Genomic DNA, 20,288 nt, shown 5'->3' on the forward strand with positions numbered 1-20,288 from the left:
CTCCTGGTGTGATTGCCAGCATGGTGATTCAACCGAGGTGGGAAGGGAGGGAATTAGATGTTAGGTAGAAAGGTTTTGGAAAGGTCTTTTAAAGGCTACAGAAATGTTCATAGGTTACAAAAGGGAAGACATAGAGCAGGGGACTTTGTACTGACAAAATAATACAGAATATAAGGAGGTAGCATTCAGCGGGAGAAAGTGGCTTGCTGCATTACAGAAGCCCAAGGAACTAACTGCCATAGTCGACCATGTTTAAAGCAGAGGAAACATCATTAGCCACTGCCCTTCCTGTAATCTCTGGACTCCTAGCCAACTGATTTTTTTCTTTATGGAAACCCCACAGTAATAACAAGCTTGTATAGAAGTGGGGCGGGCACACTGGTTTGATAAGGGAATGCGTCAGTCATGCTGTTATAAATGATTTTGTCATCACTAAACCTGCACATTTGTCTTCAATAGAGAAAACCCAGAATGGAGCTTTTGCATGTGTCTGGGGCCATCTTGTGTACCTTACCAAACTTGCTGATTCTAAAGGGTTTTCCCCCTTCTTCTTTTTTTGTGTTGCAATTTGAGTTTCTTTTGATGTTTGCCTCTTCGAATATTACTTAAATAATTAACGTAGTTACTTTTGACCTACTTTCTATAAGGAGGGCTTCATTTCTTTTATTGAATTAGGCAATTTTATCGTGCTGTCTTATTAAACAGGGCGTAAGTAGAGATAAAGGTGATTCTGGATTCTTAAATTAAAAATGTAGATGCCATGAAGTCGGATGGACTCATAAGCATGTTGGTGCCTCCAGGTGCTGCCTTCCCTAACTTCAAAGGGAATTGAAGAGGAAGGGATCTTCCTGGGGATGTACCCCAGGCCTTTGCTACCTGGTGGGAAGTAGACTGCAAAGCCTACGTAGTTTTTTTTTTTTTTTTAATCTAAAGACATGGAAAATTTTGTTTGTATTCCTGTACTCAACCCAGAAGCAGTCTATTAAGAAGGAGCCTGGCCTTGACCACAGGCCGGTGAATCTTCACCCTCTCATTTAGCCACTGTGGATCCCTGGGTGAGCCATAGAGCCCTCTGGGCTCCTGTTTTCCTGTTTATAAGACAGAGATAAGAAAACTAAACTTCTTGAGCAGTTTGAGAGATTAAGAGAAGTTTTTATTTTAAAGTATATAATCTTTGCTCAGTAAGTAATATTTGGTATCATTTGATTAGTATACAGGGTCTGGAATGTTCTTTAATCTATTCATATAACTCTATATACTCACCCTGAAATCCTCTTCAGTGTTCCTCCATAAGTGGGACCCTAGGACACATGCTTTGTTGGCTTATGCTATTCCTAAAGTGGGCCTCAGACTTTCTCTTCTTAGGTATGGTTCATCCACCAACAGTATTAAAGAGCTACCTGATGCTTTGGACAACCCTAGGCTCTAAAGGAATCAATGAAGAGGGAAATGATGAAAGGGAATAAGAAAGACACCATGCACGCCCTCATGGGAGAGGCAGATGTTAATCAAAGGAATTACATTCTAGCTGTGTTAAAGTGCTATGGGAAAGTATTAAAAAAAAAACTAGGTATAATTAAAGTAAATAATAAATAGTTCTATATTCTGGCCTACAATATAAAGGAACATATGTTCAAGGTAATGATATTTGTGCTTTGATCTGAAAATTGAATTCTTTTATAAAGACATGAAGGCTGGGGTGGAAGGCTATTCCATGAAAGGAAAATGTATGTTGGAAGACACAAGAGAAAAGGATTCATGGAGTATGCAGTTGTCTCCCAGATGACAGGAAGAGTCCTGGGACAGGAAGACAGCATCCATGTTACGTACTTAGGTTTGCAGGACTCCTGAGTGTTTTTGCCTTCTGCCAAGGGTAACGGGAAGCCACTGCCATGATGTAATGGGTTGGAAGGGAACACTATCAAATTTGCACTTGGAGAAAGATGTTGTTGGGTCTTTTGCTAACTGAGGGCAAGCCATCTTTACATCTCTACTTCCAAGGCCACCCCTTCAGCTGTCTCTGAGGCAGGGGAGCAGGAAGCAGGCATTAGTCTGGGGCTCCTTAGAGCCAGGCCTCGAGTCTCCACCATTCAGTGGTGGCAATCTCAGCACACCATGATTTCATCACCTTCCTTATCTTAGCTTCTGGTGCCAAGGAACTTTGAGCAGCATCCAGTTCCCTCTGCCTTGAGGGCAGGAGAAGGGCCATACCCAGTGCCAGCTCTCCCACCCTGGCAAAGGGATTGCAAGGCTGAGATTTAGTCTCATTAAAGGTCAAACTTGTCGATGAGTTAATTCCTATTAAAAACTTGGATCATTTTAGATTTTATTCTCCTTTGCATTTATTGCCAATAAACAACTTTCTAGTAATTAAACCATAAGGACTTTGAAAAAAGGGGCCTCGTTATACACGATTCTACTTTCAGCTTGCTGAGCAATAGTGGCTCAATAAATATTTGTTGCACTAAATGAACCTTAAAAATTAATAAGAAAAGATAAAATTAAAAAATCAGTCATCCTTTTGCCATTCTAGAACAACTCTTTCCTTCCATCTTTCCCCGCCCCCAACTCTGTCTGTTTTCTGTCTCTCCCCTTTCTCTCTTTTCTATCTATAGTCTTATATACTACATACTTAAATACTATTTATTATATAAAATAATATATATTTTATTATATTAAAACATTGGCACATTTTTTATTAATTAACTTTTTAGTGTATAATCCTACTTCATATGTGATTTAGTCTTGTCTACAATTTCTTGCATAATATGCAAGCCAAATTCTGAATTTTTGCCTTGTTCTTCCTGGAGTGGGCACTGATGGACTTAGTTTTATGCATAGTATACACAAATAGGAACTATGGGCTTAAAGCTAACATCCTACAATAGAACCAGGACTGTTTGTACATAGAGTGATGAAAATTAAACACACCTTACAGAAAAGAAAGGAAAAAAGAAACCGAGTTTTATAAATTATAAACAGAAATAGACTTTGAAATTAGTAAAAGTTTGGAAGTCATTATGGAAAAAAAGAAAATACAAAGTGATGTTTGGAATTGATTTAATAGAAGAAAATGTCTTTAGTATTCATGACAATGACTTGGTGGGGAGGCTCAATCTTACAATAAGGCGGCAAATCCCCTACAAAGAGGCCTTGTCTTTTCAATGTGAAGCATATTGATAACATGTCAACTTATAAATTATTTTTTTGACTGAAGATGTTACTGAGAAATACATTTTCCATCGTGAATCATGATACATAGGCACAAGGATGGGTAGATAAATGGCAGATAGATAGGGAGATAGACAGATGAGAGACATACAAATACCTTGGTGAACATTTTAATACTTTTATCCCGTATTTCATAAAACAACAACAACAACAATGAAACCCACCAGCAATCCAGATCAGGGTCACAGTAACAGCCACTCATAGTGTGTAAAATAAAGAGGTTAGTTGCCAGTGTGGCTACTTGTTGTAGGGAATCTTCAAAATCAGAGATGGAGACAAGATGGAGCACTGTCCCTGTCTAAGCCCAGGTCTAGTGTAGGCACTCCAGATTCAGTGTGTAGCTCTATATGCTGAGAGGAGGAGGACCCTTTGGTGAATGATTGAATTCTGTCACTGCAGTCGGCTCATGGGACTCTAGTTGTAAGCCTGTATGCTGCTCAGAAATGAGATCAGTAGCAGCAGGCTGCTTGTTGGTTCCTGGCTGCCCAGCTAGCTTAGACCCAAAATAATCACACAGAAACTGTATTAATTAAATCACTGCTTGGCGCATTAGCTCTAGCTTCTTATTGGCTCTTATATTAATTTAATCCATTTCTATTAATCTGTATATCTCCACATGGCTGTGGCTTACCGGGTAAAGTTCACAGCATCTATCTTCAGTGGCTCCATGGCTTCTCTCTAACTCCATCTTCCTTTCTCCTAGCATTCAGCCTAACTTTCCCGGCCTACCTAAGTTCTGCCTTGCTATAGGTCCAGAGCAGTTTCTTTACTCATTAACGGTAATCACAGCGCACAGAGGGGACTCCCATATCAGAGATCACTGTTCATTAGTTAAGGTCACAGCACAGTTTGTTGCCTGTGTCTCATCCACCCTCTTTTAGACTGGCTGTCCTTTAGCATTGTCCTTTCCTTTGGAGCTGACATTGGTCTTGACATTTATATTAGTCATGTTGCTCTAGAGTCACAGAACTTATGAAATCTATCTATCTATTTATCTATATATCTATCTAATCTATGTATCTGTCTGTCTGTCTACCTATCTATTCATATAATGGATTTATTGGAATGACTTACAGGCTGAAGTCCAGCTAATCCACCAATGTCTACCTGTAAATGGAAAGTCCAAGAATCTAGTAGTTGCTAGGTCCCACAGGGCTGGACATCTCAACTTGTCTTCTGTATATGTTGGAATCATGAAGAAGTAGACTTTAAAGCCAGTGAAGGAACGGGTGTGTTGGAAAGGCAGGAGCAAACAAAGAGCAAAAGCTTCCTTCTTCTATGTCCAGACTAAAACTGGATTTACCCACTTCAAACCAAGCAGAGAATCTCTCAAGGGGTATGCCCTCCATTTCTGGGTTATAGTTAATCCCACATGCAGTCAAGTTGACAACCAAGAATAGCCATTACAACAGTCATCTGGGAAATAAGGCTGGTCAGGAAGTAAAAAACAGTGTGTTGCTTCTAGTATTTCACTTGGATCTTTCATCCCTCTGCACTCTTTAGGTGCAGAGCTGTAGTCAGAGAAAATATAACATAGTGGTAAAATGTGTTGAATTCAGGGCCAAAGTCTTCAGTTCAAGTATCAATCATTTAATCTTCTGTTCCAGTGACTTTGGGTTGTTGCTAATGCAGTCTTGGGACTCAAGTCTCTCATCTTCAAGATATAGATGAACATTTCCCTACTCTGAGGTTGTCATCGGATTAAATAGATTATATATGTAAGCATGTCATGAAGCACTTACTTCATTAATATCCTGTAACTGTTATTGCTCAAATTTTCATTGTCTACTTAGTATTAAGATGGATAGAAGCCTTACATTGTATAAAAGAAGAGAAAAAGTTGATATAAGATGTCTGGAAAGAAACTTGCTTCCCGAATTTCTGACTTAGGACTGAACTGAGTCTACATTAGGCGCAAAGTGTGGCTTTCCTGAGTAGTCCTAAGTCTGGCTGTGGCATGGATTAGATACTAGAAGATTCTTCTCTTGCGAGCTAAGGGATTATTGTCTATGGAGGTTTCTCATAAAGCTGGAGTCTTCAGGTGGGCTGGAGTCTTAGCTCACTAGGAAGAGATCCATACAAACCAGACGGCTTGGAGAAGGAAGGTAGGCCAGCCAAGGCAGAGCTTGATCCTTACCTGTTTGATGCATTTTTATTCTGTTGCTTTCTTTCCCTCTTCCAGGCAGTAGTTACTAGGAAGGGAAGGGATAAAGAATGCTCAGTTGATTCGGAAGCCAACACGCTGAGAGGTGGCTTGTTAGTTAAGATGGATTAGGGCAGACTGTTTGACTGAAGGTGTTACTGAGGGCTCTTTCCTCCAAAGACAGGTCCCACCTGCATAACCTCTTTTGTCTGAAGTAAGTTATCCAGACAGATTCTGCAAAGAACGAAGCTCTCATTTGGTATGAACAAGGTCACCAGTACCATTTGGCAAGTCTGAGATAAGTGCTGGTTAGCGTTCTTTTCTCAACAGATGGCCTTCTTCCAGAGTCTCATTGGGCTTCTGGACAAAGAGACCATGCCCAGTGTGAGCACAACACAGGTGGTGATGTTCCTGCATCTCACTCTCTGACCAATGTACCTGCGCTCTCTCTCTCTCTCTCTCTCTCTCTCTCTCTCTCTCTCTCTCTCTCTCTCATCTGAGGATGGCGGATGGTGATTGTCTGGCATGAAGACTGAGCTGCAGACTAGTTCTACAGAGTAAAGCTGTACATTGGCCCATGAGAAAGGAGTCTAGTCAAACTCAATGACAGAAACACTGCCTTAGGCAAAAGTAAAGGCGTTTCTGCCTTTTGTAAAAGATTCTAGAATGAGGCTGGTAGCATTATGAGAAGAACAGGAGGCCCATAGCACTCTTTCCTGGCTGTCTAACTATTCATCTTCTTTCTTGTCTTCCCATGTTTATTATTGCACCTCTAGGAGTTCAAGGGTACAGTTAAAAATAAAACAGAGTCAGTTTCCACTCTTATTGGTCTGTGATCTTTTGCAGACCTAGACAAACAATCGGGCTCTTTTTAATCATAAATTAACTGCATCAGAGAAAGAAAACAGGTCAAAGGAATAGTAAAAGCTAAGACGGGTACCCACACAGTCTTTAAGGGTCAGAAGATCCAAAGAGACTTCCTAAAGACAGCTAGCGTTAGAAGATGGAGAGAAGAGAATTTAGTCATGTGCAAGAGTCAGGGATGACAGACGGGTGTGCTTAGGGAAGGCCGGTTACTTGTGATTTCCAGGAAAGCTTCAATGATACAACAACAGCCCAGATCTGAGGAGGCTACTCTGGCTCAGGTGGGATCAGTTTCTCGTGGCTTCTCCAGTTGTTACAGAAATCTCAGCTTTTCTGCTTTAGGTGCCAGGCTTCCAGAGTCCCTTGTAGCCTGTTTCTAGTTAGGTCCCTGCTGCGAGCAGCAATAACCTTTTAAAAGCAACTATCTCCAAGGGCAGGGTCAAAGACACCCAGCTCTTTTCTTGTGTAAAATGAATTGAGCTTCAAGGTCAGGAGGTGATGAGCAAGGCTCATTAGAACAAATGCTTTCCTATTTGAGTAAAAAGACCTTTGGGGTCCTTTCAAGAGCTTGCCTAAATTCAGTAATTATATCTATCCCACCCACACTTTAAACCTACAGAGCAGAGAAGAAAGGGTGCCCAGAGTTGGACGGAGGGTTGTAAGCAGTTTCAACTAAACCTAGCTAGGTTTCTATTTTAGATAGGGCCGTGTAGGAGAGCTAGGCTCTTGTTCTGGCTGTGCTTCTTGGGAACAGGCTAGGAGCAGAGGTACAGCCATCATTAGCTACCAACGCTCTTAGTAAAATCTTCTGCACAGATGGGTTCACTGAGTGTTTGGTCTCATCATCATCATCGTGTAATCATCCATAGTAGCAGTTGTGAGGTTCACTTTCTAACAACTTTCACAATAACTCTAATTTTTGTTGGGATGGACACCTCTCCAATTCAAATTCATGCTCTTTGTAGGAAGAAGACCCAGCCTTTTTGTACTAATTACTCTTCTTGCTGCTGCGATGAAATACACAACAGAAGCAGTTTGAGGAAGGAAAGGGTTATTTGGGCTTGGGGTTTGAAGGTGTAGTTCATGGTGAGGATTTTGTGACAGCAGAAGTGTGAGGTGGCTGGGTCACATTGTGTCCAGAGCCAGGAAGCAGGGGAAGGATGAATGGCAGTGACTAGCTCATGCTCTCATTATTTGATCAGGACCCCAGCCTATGGCATGGCATTGCCCACAGTTAGGGTGGGATCTTCCCTCTTCCATTAACCCCATGCAGAAATTTTCTTACAAATATTCTCAGAGTTTTGACTCTTGGGTGCTTCTAGATCAGTAAATCTGGTCATTGATATTGACCATTACACTTTATACATGGTCCAGAACTATTTTAACTATTAAAACTCATACTTGGTTCCATTTGAGCCAATGAAAGAGAAAGTGATATTTTCTTAGAGTTTCTGGGACTGTACTTCTTCGTTTTTCTCTCAGAGAGTTTTTCACTATGACTCTTTTACCCTGTCACTTGATGGAGGCCAGAGGAGCCCCTGGTAGATGTTGACAAATGTCTCAGAGCCGTAAGCACACCCTCTCAGGAGAATGGAAGAAGTTGCGAGTAACAACATCAGTTACTCGCTGAGTCAACCCAAAACCTCTTCATATCATTATTTTCCCATAAATCATCTTGAAGTAAGAAGCAATTGAGTTAATTTACACCTATTATTTATATCTCAAGTCATCTCAGTGACGGAGGACCTGATATCAGAAAGTGGGACACTGTTAGTCACAACCCTTAGTTAGAACTTGATTGTGGTGACATGAAAGTTTCTGTGGAATACTCTAGTTGGTTAAATCAGATGCACAGACACTGTGGGAAAGAGATCACCAAGATGATAGTACTAGACGTCGTAGAAAAAGTGGAGTGTTATTGAATGGATTTGAAAATCTTATTATCAAGAATAATTTGAGGCTTTGATGACATCCTTGAACACAAAAACAGAAGAAAATTCCACTTTATTTCAAGATATCCTGTATGGGGCACCCTATTTAACCCCAACTGAGTTGAATTTTATGCAACAGATCACATGCTGACCACAGCAGGCATCTCTGGTGTGCTTATGTGCTTGCTTCCTGTAGTTTGAGTGCTTAGCAAATGTTTCAGTTTACCGGGATGCTTCACCATTAAATGAAGCACAATTAATAAAAACTCAGGGTCAGAAATTGGAGTTCAACCTGAAGTGCCAGAAAAACAAAACAGCCAACCACTGGCTCTTACCTCAACCTGAGTCTGAAATTGCCATCCTGCCTCCAGGAATCTCAGAATGAGATTGTGTGTTGAGAGCTCTTTTCTCCCATTTTATAATCCTCTCTGGAACTGGGTGTTATGATTCTAGCCAACCAACATGGCTGGCACTTCCGGGTTCCAGGGCCATGCATGTGCGGACAAGTCCTCAGGCAAAAATACCCTGTCGCCTGGGACTTTAAAAGGTCCTGCGTGACTTACATGTGGACTGGTTGCATCACCTACATATGACGCAGCTACGTAAGCCCTTGAGCACATGCGTGAGCTCTGTCATCTCCGTATGATGTAGCTACATGATCCCCTGTACGGATGTGCTAGGCAGCTTTTAAAAGCTGGACACGCCATCTTCAGCCCTCTCTGTCTGCACACCAACTTCACCAGGCCTGTGCACGTCTCCTCTAATAAACTCCTAAACGGTTTTGTTGTATGTTTTGGGTTTCCTTCTCACTCGCGCCAGGTAATTTCACTGGGATTAAAGGCATGCCCCGCCCAGCTACTACGGCAACTAGTGTGGCTACTGGCATTAAAGGTGTGTATCATCATGGCTACTGAGATTAAAGGTGTGCATTACCATAACCTGGTCTGCATGGTTGACCAGTAGGACTATTTTACTCTCAGATCGCTCGTCAGTCTTTAGTTATTAAAATACAATTGAAATGCAACTACAATTAAAGACTTCATTCTTTCAAGGCTGGAAGTGTGAATATCTGAGCATTCCTATCAGCCCAAACCATACCTGGTACATAGTAGATTTACGTGTGTCATTTACAAATGAATAGCTTCAATGGGACATTGCAACAGAAGTTAACAGGTAGGATGTGATGAACGCTCACTATTTAAACCTACAGTGAACAATTTTTTTTGAGTTAAAATATTTAGGCTATTATTCTCCATCTTTTGTGGGTCTGCTTTTCCTTTGTTTTATTTTAGTTTATTTTTTTAAATTCACTTTCTCATAGAATAGCATTACCTCCTCTTTATTGTTCTCTAGATACTATTTGGCATTAAAATGAGAGACGGTCCATAGCAGAAAGGTAGCCGTCCTTTGTTTTTTCCTTTGTTTTTTCGAAACATGGTTTCTCTGTGTAACTGTCGTGGAACTAGCTCTTGTAGATCAGGCTGGGTTCAAACTCACAGAGATCCACCTGCCTCTGCCTCCCGATTGCTGGGATTAAAAGTGTATATCACCAAAACCCAGAAAGGTAGCCATTCTTAATGGACAATAGAATAGTATTCAGTGTCTCATGAGACAGATGCTACAGAACTTAGCCTTTCCTTCCAGAAAACTATCCCTCTACCCCAAATCCAGGGCTGACTTTGACTGCAAAAGCTTTGAGATGGCCACACTTGTGGTAGCTAGGGGAGGGAGCATGTGTTTCTTATATTTCCTCTTCAGAAAGCCTTTGTAAAGTGTGGGTGACTGACATACCCCAGATGCTGCAAACTGGAGACCTACTCCTTTCTTCTTCTCCTCTCTTCCCAGGAGTCACATCTGCCTCATAGTATGAAGTTGCTCTCCGAGGCTTGTGCTGTCTCTTTCTTTGATCTTGCATTAGAATGGATCATGCAAGCAACTCAATTATGCACGGGTTTACTTTTCTTCTGAGGATCTAAACTGAGGCACAGGGCATGGGCTCTTGAATGGCTGGCTTAGCAAACTGTGGGGATATAAGGGCAGTGGTTGGTATTTTTCCTTCCAGGCTTAAAGGTACCAACAGCTGCCTGTCTAGAAGCTTATACTAAGTGACAGAATTTTCTTGAGCAAACTTGAAGGAAGAAGAACAGTGTGGAAGGCACAGTGACAGAGCACACCTGGGAGCACACCTGGGGAGGACAGCAATACAAGCTCCCTTCTCTGCAAGTAAATTAAGCATTCGAGGACTTTAAACCGTGCTTTCTGACAGGGAAAGGATTGCTGGAAAATCACGGAGCTGATAAAATCTCCAGGTTCTCTGTGCTTTGTCTGGAGGTACATCCTTATTACTGTCTCATAGCTCATTCTGCCTCCCATACTCTGTTCCCTGTGGTCACAGTCAGCTTCATGCCACAGTGGAAGGATGAGTATATAGAAATACTGCCCATCTGGATTTTCAACTGGGTTTTCTTGTGTGGCTGTAAGAAAATGACTTCATTGCTCTAAGTTGTTCTTACCTTAGAAAGGGGTTGATGAGTGAATGTGTATGTGTGTGTATGTGTATGTGGTATGTGTGTGTATGTGTGTGTGTGTGTGTGGTGTGTGTGTTCATGCATACAGAGGCCATAGTGTATCTTCCGGTGTCTTCTTTAGTTGTTTTTCCCTTGTTTTTGAGACAATATCTTCCGTTTAAGCTGGAGTTCACTGACTCAGCAAGCTCTAGGGATCTGCTTATCTCTGCTTCAGTCTCTCCAACATTGCGGTTACAGGCACTCATGCTGGTGAGTGCAATTTTTTCACAGATACTGGGCATCTGAACTCAAGTTCCCCTGTTTACACAGCAGCCGCGTTACCTCCTGAACCATCTCCCCAGCTCTGATGATCCTGTTTTGACAGTGTTTTTAAATTGACTCAGGTGTGATGGTCTCGTACAGAGGAAGGCCAGGGAGGTGTTCAGTGGTATTTGTCATTTCTTAGGAGGTGATAATTTTGATAGAACAATGGGGAGCATTTAGAGAATCAGGGAGCATTCAGAGTGCCCCTGCCCTGCCATTCCAGGGGAGGCTAATGAATCTAATGTAAAGACTATAATTGTGGGTTCTGTGACCACTGACGTCTTCCCTCAAGTTTCTGAGTTCTTTAGATAAAAGTTGAAATAGCCACTTTTACCTCAAAGTCTATCTTCTCCCTATTTTAGGGTAACTATTATAAATATTTTAGGATGGGACTTAGAATCTACATAGGATGGGCTGTGGCTTTGGAGCTAAAGATAATCCAGTCTGGCATGCTTCTCAAGTGTGTTCAGAGGAGAGCGAGGCATGGGCTGTGCAGAGGTGTGCCTTAGAGTGTGGCAAAGCTGGGATGACGCTTTGTGTCCTGCTCTCAAAGCAGACAGGGCTCTCTGGTGTGCAGCGACATCAGCGAGGGTGTGACTTTCTTTGGGGATCAGTTGTGTTTGTCAGATTGGAATGGGACCCTTATTTTCTAAGGCCCCAGGGTTCTGCTCTGTGGAAATCTGTGGGACTTTCCTTACAGCATGTGTTCTCTGTCTATTCCATTCTTCTCGGCATCTAGGGAACTACACAACCTTGTAGTCATTGATGTCCCTGTCTTTCCTCTTCCGCCATGGGGGTGACATGTTCTTTTCAGACCATCATTCCAGAGCCTACTCAAGTTAGGAGGCCACACATCCATTTGTGGGATTTGTTGAATTCAAAGATTTTTATAATCAAGGGTTGTTTAAGCATCACTGAGCATTAGGGATGAGGACAGGGGTAAGGCAGAGAAATATTACTTCACTTCTTTAGAGAAAGATTTCATGTTGTATACATTCTCAAGACTTAACCAGGAGAAATGAGAGATGGATTGGGCAAGAAAACGGATTCAAGCTAATTTGCTATAGTTTGCAATATACTTCTGCTATGTACTAACTGTGTGGCCTTAGGCAGGTATTTAAGTTCTGTGCTCTTCTCAAGGAGAGACCCCAGAATCTCTTTCCAGGCAGCTACGATGCAGGCAGATGCTTATGTTAACATGCATATAATTGCACGTGCATTTGTGGACTTGCATAGGCCCATGTGGCTTTGCTTCTGTTTGTAGCCTGGCACCTATGGTTTTCCTGTACTGTCACTTCAAAGCTGTTCGTCGAGTTTGGTGGCATCGATCGTTCATTCAATGCATAAGCATGCAACAAACACCTAGGAGGTGGCAGACCCCATTAGGAGCCCAGGAAAGGGCTATGAATTAAACATGCTCCCCCACTTAAAGACACGCAGTCTATCACCTGAGACTAACTGTGACGCTATGTGTTAAGGACACGAGCAGAGTCCTTTGGGAGTGTAAAGGAAGACATGAGCATATTTCTGCGGAGAGGGAGAGAGGGCATGACAGGCCTGGAAGGTGAGAGGTGTCATGTGTGCGGGAGACAGCTGTGCGGAGGAGAGACCTGGGAGGGTGCTTCAGCTGGAGAGGCAGAGAAGAGCAAGGACAGAGCTAATCAGGAAGGCAGCTGATACAGGGCGTCCGGGATCACTTTGAAATTGCGTCCTTTAGTTTTTTCAAACAGCTGTTAAGTTTTCAGGACTTAAATACTAAGTTGTTTGGGCCTAACTGCTTAACAAAGGCAACAGATTTCTCTTTTGAGCGAGTATCACCTGGAATTATTAGAGAGACTGCAATAAACTGAGGACATATGGGGGATTCTACCCTGTTTGAACAGGAAGACATTTCTCAGATATGTTTTGTTTTTCCATACCAGCATGCTTTCAGTTGTAATTGTGTGTAGGATCAAGGATTTGACAATGTTACTTTTTAACAAAAGGGACAAATACAGTGTTCACAGCTGTGTATGTATATGCCTCCTTTGTGCACATGTATACTCACACACACATGCGTGCATGTGTTCACACACACACACACACACACACACATATATATATAGAGAGAGAGAGAGAGAGAAAGAGAGACTGAGACTTGGCCACAATGTCACCTTTAGAAAGTAATTAGTTTTGAAACATGAAAATGATTAAGAATCAATCGGGCTATCGTTTCTAGCGTACTGGAGGGGATTGGCATTTTCTGGAGAAGAATGGCTCCATAGCAATGACCAAGTAAGTGGCCAGCAGGAAGTGGCACTGGCTGGGTGGTGAGGAGCACAGAGCAGAGTCCTTTGGAGCCAGGTGCTTCCCAGGCTCTTTACCTGGGCATCCTTACCAAATGTTTTATTTTCTAATTTTCACTGTGCACATTCATTTTACACGATACCATGTTACACGAGGATGTTTTCATATAAGTACATATTGCATGTCAACATATTCCCCCTCCCTTAACGTGTCCCCTCCCCTCCCATCCCCATCCTCCCCCTGGCTGCTCTTCGCCTTTAGATGATTTTACATCTACATTCATTTCAGTTATACACACATGGTTTCATGTAGCTATATAAGAATCTAAGAACCACAAGTGAGAAAACACGTGCATGTGTCTTTCTGGAGCTAGCTTAATTCCCTTAACATAATGACCTCTAGTTGCATCTGCTTTCCTGCAAATGACATGGCTTCATTCCTCTTTATGGCTGAAAGGAATGCCGATGTGTATATGCTACATTTTCCTTCTCTGCTGCTCTGTGGATGAACACCAAGTAGGTTCCATGACTCAGCTGTTGTGAACAGCTGAATGTTGTTGGTGTGCAGGTATCTCTGTGAGAGGTCGACTACAAGTCTTTGGGGGTAATCATCCAAGAATGATATAGCGTGGTCACATGATGGATCTCTTATTTATTTATTTTTTTTGAGAAACCTCAGACTGGTTTCTATAGTGGCTGTGTTAGCTTGCATTCCCAGCAGAAGTGCTTGATGACTTCCCTTTGCTCACATCCTCATCGGCATCTCTCTTTCCCATCACGGCCATCAATTCAGACTTCTCTAATGACTAGAGAAGTTGAACATTTTTTTCTTTCATGTTTATTGGTCATTTGTATTGCTTCTTTGACCCATCTCCTTCTTTATCGTCTCCACATGGTTTCTGCAGAATGAGATTACATCATCTTAACTTTGTCTTGATTTTCATCCATTCTGATTGCTGCCAACATGCCCAGCCTCCCTCCACTCTGTGAAACCCCTCAGCTGTTCCTTAAGCTGCTCCTGTGACCATCCCAGTTGGTACTTACGTGTCCTGTCAAACACCTTCAAAATTGCTACTTTTTTTTTTCAATACTGGCTCTTGATCCTTTATAATGAGGCCTTCAGAAACCTTTCACAGGGCAAGTTTGGCTTCTGAGTATCATCACACCACTTCCAGACATGTTTCTCTTTGCTTGTGGAGCGATGCATGCCCTTGCTTGCTTCTTCTCTACCCACTCTGTGTTTAAGGACTGGGAAGATCTGCTCTTAGTAGAAGACTTGACCAAGAATCTCACTTGCCATTCTAGAGGTTTCTTGGTTCTCACATCACCTTTGCCTTGACCATATCTTATACCTGATCCTTCCCACAATTTTAGAACTGTCCACCCTTGCTTACACCACTGCTGTGTTATTTCTGCAATGTCTGACTCTTTGGTTTTGTGCCATTTCCCCCAGGACTCTTAGCTGACCTCCAATGGCCCTCTCCCACCCTTTCTCTGCATAATTTCCCATTTGGTGACCAGGCCCATTGTCTCAGGACCCTGGTGAAGGCTGATTCAAAGACCTGACATCCAGATAGGCTGCCCATCACCTGCAGGCTCCAGCTGCACCTGTGGTTCACCTTCCCGACCCTGTCCTTTCCCACAGTGGTTCCAGTTTGTGCTCCACGCGAGCTGCTGATGCGGGGCATCTTTGCTCTGCTCATCGATCACTAACGTTTTCTCTACGCATATCATTCTTGCATTTCAAATTGTTTCCCTCCCTTTTACTTCTTGGATGTAAGATTTATACACTGCTCTCATTCATCTCTTCCTGAATGCCTGCCATGATCTTTGGGGGAGCCTAACAGAAGGGATGGCATCAGCCTTGTACAGAGACTGATTAGCCAGTTTCGACAACCTTGTAAGCCACGCCCAGGAAACGCCCTCCCCTCCCCTACTGCTTCCAGTGTTCTGGCTGCCTCGGCCCCACATTTGAACCTTGTCTTCCACTGTCACCCACTGGGCTCTGTTCCAGTTGCAGTAGGAGGTCTCCCTGCTACCCACTTAAACACTTCCCTTTAGGACATCGTCACATTGCTTCTCATCCTTAGCAGCTTTTATGATCTCATCATCTTCCACTTGGGAGTCTCACACTTTGTTTTTTTTCCTACCAGCTTTTTATCTACCAGCTCCCAGGATGGTTGCAAAGGGTTTTTTTTTTCGTTTGTTTGTTTGTTTGTTTTGTTTTGTTTTGTTTTTCAAGATGGGGTTTCTCTGTAGATTTGGAGCCTGTCCTGGAACTCGCTCTTGTAGACCAGACTGGCCTCAAACTCACAGAGATCTGCCTGCTTCTGCCTTCCGAGCTCTGGGATTAAAGGTGTGTGCCACCACTACCGGGAGCAAAGGGTTTTTAAGAAGCACACAGAATATCTTCTTGTGGAGTCTCTGGTATACTCAGGTGATGAACGATGGCTAATTCCAGTCAGTTTCCACCAGAGCACACGAGGGACTCTTAACAGAGCACCACTTGTACTGATTGGTAGATCTGAAATTGCTTTATGGTTTTATCATTTATGTATTTTTTCTTTTCTGTGGCTCTTTCTGGAGTAGTTTAGACATGGAGGAAGCAGGGAAGTAGGAAATAAAGAATGATAGAAATGTAAAAAGCCCCAAGGCAAAACATAGATGATTAGAAACAGGTTAGATTAAAAGAGCGAGTGGGATAAGCCTACACTAAGGTGAAATATTCATAATTAATATTACATCTCCATGTCTTTATTTTGGAACTGGTAGGCAGCCCAACGAAAATTACAGTATCCCTGTTTTAAAACTGTAAAAATATTTTCTTTTATCCCATCAAATAATCTGAGGGGGCCGTGGGTTCAATAAATGAAAATGGATCTAATTAGTAGCACTGGATCTCATTTATAGTCATGGCTCATGTTCTCATCAGACAGCTGAATTCTCATTGCATTTTCTCCTTTGCTCTCTTGCTGTGAGATAGGCAGGGCATGTGAGGACATTCTGCTGGTGGTGGCACTGAGCACAAGTGGCTTAGGTGATGCAGCTCAAGGTTACAGAGAGTAGTTAGAACACATGGATCCTGATTCTCAGGGTACAGCTCCTTCTCTACACTCTCCAGAAAGCAAAATAGCAACAAAGTTAGTCTTGAACCTGTGTCGCTTGATCTTGGGAAGAGGGGTGCAGCTTTGCTTTCTTATTCTCCCCAACAAATCTCTGATACTGCTACTCCCTATAATTCAGATCCCTACTGCGTGGGTTAGAGCAGAGACACAGGGCACAGTTGATAGTTGTTTTGTTGCTGTCGATTGACAAACCACCTTAAAACTAGTGACTTAAAATAATGGTTTATTTTCTTCAGATTTCATGGTTTATTTGGTCAGATCCTCTGCTGGACTGGAAGATTCAAGATGGCTGCATCTTTAATTTTAGCACTTGGAGTGGATTATACATAGTATCTGACCGTTTATGGTTTACTTCCACGAGGACACTCACTTCTAGAATGCTAGACTGATTGATATTTTCCATGTTGCTCCAATTGAGGAAGTTCAGAAAAGCAAAGACCCATTGAGACTTGGGCTTACCTCAAATGCCGTCTCTACAATCTTTCTACTGCTCACAGTCATCCCAAAGTCAGCCAGATCCAAGACTAGGAGAGACAGACTCCACTGCTAGATGGGAGGAACTTGACACTCATATAGGAGGGCAAATTGTTAGGGTATAGCTTTCAGACAATGGAGCATGATGTCACTGGGTATTGAATGAGTTAGAAACCCGGGGTGTGGTCTTCCCACAGTGTATCAGTAGTCATACTTAGGATCCATCTTTATGTGAGAATTGACTCTTTGATCTGACCCTCTTGACCTTGACCTTCATCTTCCCTCCTTCTTAGAAGAAGTTCAATGTTCATGCTTCTTCATGGCATGGGGAGAAGGGAATTGTCCCTGTCCCTGGGTGTTCCTCCAAAGTACTGGTCTTTAATACCTTGCTCCTTCCTTGTCTCTATACTCCCCTTTCTCCATCTTTCCTCTTCCCCCTCCTCTCTTTTCTTCCCTTTCCCTTCTCTTTTCCTTCTCCCTTTCCTCTTTCCTTTCTACTTTCCCCTTTCTTACCTCTGCCCCTCCCTCTCCCTCTCCTTTCTGTTTCCTTCTTCCCCTCTCCTGTGTCTTTCCCTTTCTTCCCTTCTCCCCTCCCCTCTCCTCTCCTCCCCTTTCCTTCTCTTCTTCTCTTCACCTCCCTTTATTTCCAAGCTGGTGTCTTTAAGCTCAACATGTAGCCCAGGCTAGCCTAACCTTGAAATCTTGCCTTAGCCTCCCACGGATGAAATTACAGACTCTATGGTTTGCTGCTGAATGCCTGAGATAGTTCTATCTTTCCTGTATGGATGCATTTTCCTTCCATCATATCCATGGCTACTGTTACCCCCAAGTTACTGCTTGTCATTCCTTCCAAACTTTATTTTTTCAATAATTTAAAAAATATAATAATTACACCATTGTCTTCATTTCCTCATTTCAACTTCCCCCATGTATTCCCCTTTGCTATCTTTCAAGTTCATGGCATCTTTTTTCTTTAATTGTTGTTTTACACACACACACACACACACACACACACACACACACACACACACACTTACTTCTAAATATGTAAATACAAAGCAGCTCTATCCATATAATGTTAACTGTGTATGTATGATCTTAGGACCAGCCACTTGGTATTGAATAACCAGCTGATAGGTTCTTCCCTGGGAAGATCATTTCTTCTACTCTCAGCGTTTCCCAGTTCCTCATAGTTCTTCATATAGGTTTGCAATCTCATGATCTCTCTGCTTTCCATATTAGCATGTCCATTGCCCAGGTCTCATTTAGGCAGCCATGTTGATGATGCTTCATGGGTGTAGCCTCTCTGACATGTCTAGTAGAAATGATCTCAACTTCCTGTTCCTCAGGATCTTATTATCTTTTCAGTCCCTCTTCCACATTGATCACCAAACCTTAGCTTCAAGAATTGCATTTATTTCTCATTTACAAATATTTTATGGAGGCCTAAGAAAAGTCTTTTCTATTCCCTAGCCTCTCAAGTCTTTTGGATACAAATTAAAATTCTCAATAAAAGCTCAGAGCTGAACTCTGAAAACCATCTTCATTTTGTTTTTGCTATATTAAACCATCAATATAGATGGACATATTATTAGTTAATTATACCTAATTAACTTTTCACCACATTTTGTTGCTTTTGGGAATAATTTCATTCAAATAACATCTTTTTCTGTAACCTCTCACAGTTTAACCCCGTAAGGCCAATGTTTCTCTCCAGTCTCTTGCTAACGACATACTTTTAGTTCTATTTTATAAGTGTCTGTTTTTTTTTTTTTTTTTAACAAAAATCTGAAAGTTGTTGGGAAAAAAAACATGCCTAGAACTGTATCAAGCAGATTGAAGTCAATGACTTCATGTTCAAGGAAACCATTGTGGGCTGCTCAAAATAACAGTGAGCAGTTTGCTGTGGTTTGTGTTCTCCTGGGCATAACAGAATGCTCCACGCTTAATTGGAGCCCTGTTGATGTTAGTTGATTGACAAACATATGCACAAATACATGAGTCCTGCTTACAATGAGAGCAGTGCATCAGGGTGAGTTTATGTAGTAGCAATGCAGACTTTCAGGGGAGTTGATGAGGTGGCCTGACTGTGGGGTGATCAGCTCTATGTTTCCCTTCTATTTTGGGCTCCCCATCTTCAGGGTTCTATTTGCTTGCCTACAGCCCTGCCTGATAGACTTAGCCTGTCTACCAGCCTTACTCTGGGGCTCGGGGGATTGCTTCCCACTGCAGTATTGTCTCTTTGGGAGATTTCAATTGCTTTTGAATTAGTTATAGGCTCAAAAGTGAGTGACTCCCATTATTACTAGGCAGCTTTTACAGCTCCTGCATTTCAAGTTGCCAGCGAGACAGCATTAAGCTGTCATCAGAGAGTTCTGTGTGGTCACGAAGAAGATAGATTTCTGAAAAGGAAGGGAAAACAATCAGAAAAGAACTGGTAAGGTCAAGAATAAAGGAAATAGCCTTTGAAACAACTTTTACACAGGGCGGCCATGCCTCATCTCTTTCTCCAACAACTCATTGAGCATGGTGCTCCCATGACCTCTCCAGACTCTGGAAGCTATGCCACAGAACCCTGATTACAAATATCAAGACAGAAGTTGGCAAAGATAGCACTTGAGGAACCCTCTCTGGTGCACTCTCTCTCCACCCATGTCTGGCAGAGGTGGAGAAAGCAGGAACACCAGACAGCAGCCTATCATGGAGTCTAAAACAGTTCCTGGAGATTGCAAGATGGCTTTTTCTTTTTCTTTCTTGTTTGAAAAGTATTTCAGAATATTCTAGGATGACTCTTTATTATCAAACTAACTGCTATGAATGAAAATACTGATGAAATCAAAGAAAGGGGGCTCGGAGAGGTAGCCCAGGCAGTAAAGTACTTGTCAGCAAATATGAGGACATGAGTTCGGCCCCCAGAACTCACACAAAAGAGACAGACACTTCGAGTCCAAGTGCTAGGGAAACAGGGGTGGATGCATTTGTGGTGCTCATTCCCCAGCAGCCTGGCCAAAGCAATAAGAGAGACTTGGCTTCAAAACGAGAGATGTCTGTAGCTAAAGAACAACATCCAGGACTGACCTCTGACCTCCGCACACATGAGCATCTACATAGAGATGATGAACACATGTGCAGAGTAAGACACAAACCACACAAATATAAAACAGTGATAATGACTAGTGCTGTATTGTTGTGATTGCTGTGCAGCCTGACTCTGAGTTGGGAATTTGGGGACAAACAATTTATTTCTTAATGAATTATAGTCACCACTACTGAAATGTTTCAGATACACTCTTCCCCTGCTTCCCAGCTGAATTGGGGTTCTGTACCATAGTGGCTAGCAATTCCATCCTAACAGGAAATGAGGGGATGTCGAATGTGTGTGTTTGCAGTATTCCTTTCCTGAG

This window comes from Chionomys nivalis, chromosome 9, assembly GCF_950005125.1.
Source record: "Chionomys nivalis chromosome 9, mChiNiv1.1, whole genome shotgun sequence".
Taxonomy (NCBI): domain Eukaryota; kingdom Metazoa; phylum Chordata; class Mammalia; order Rodentia; family Cricetidae; genus Chionomys; species Chionomys nivalis.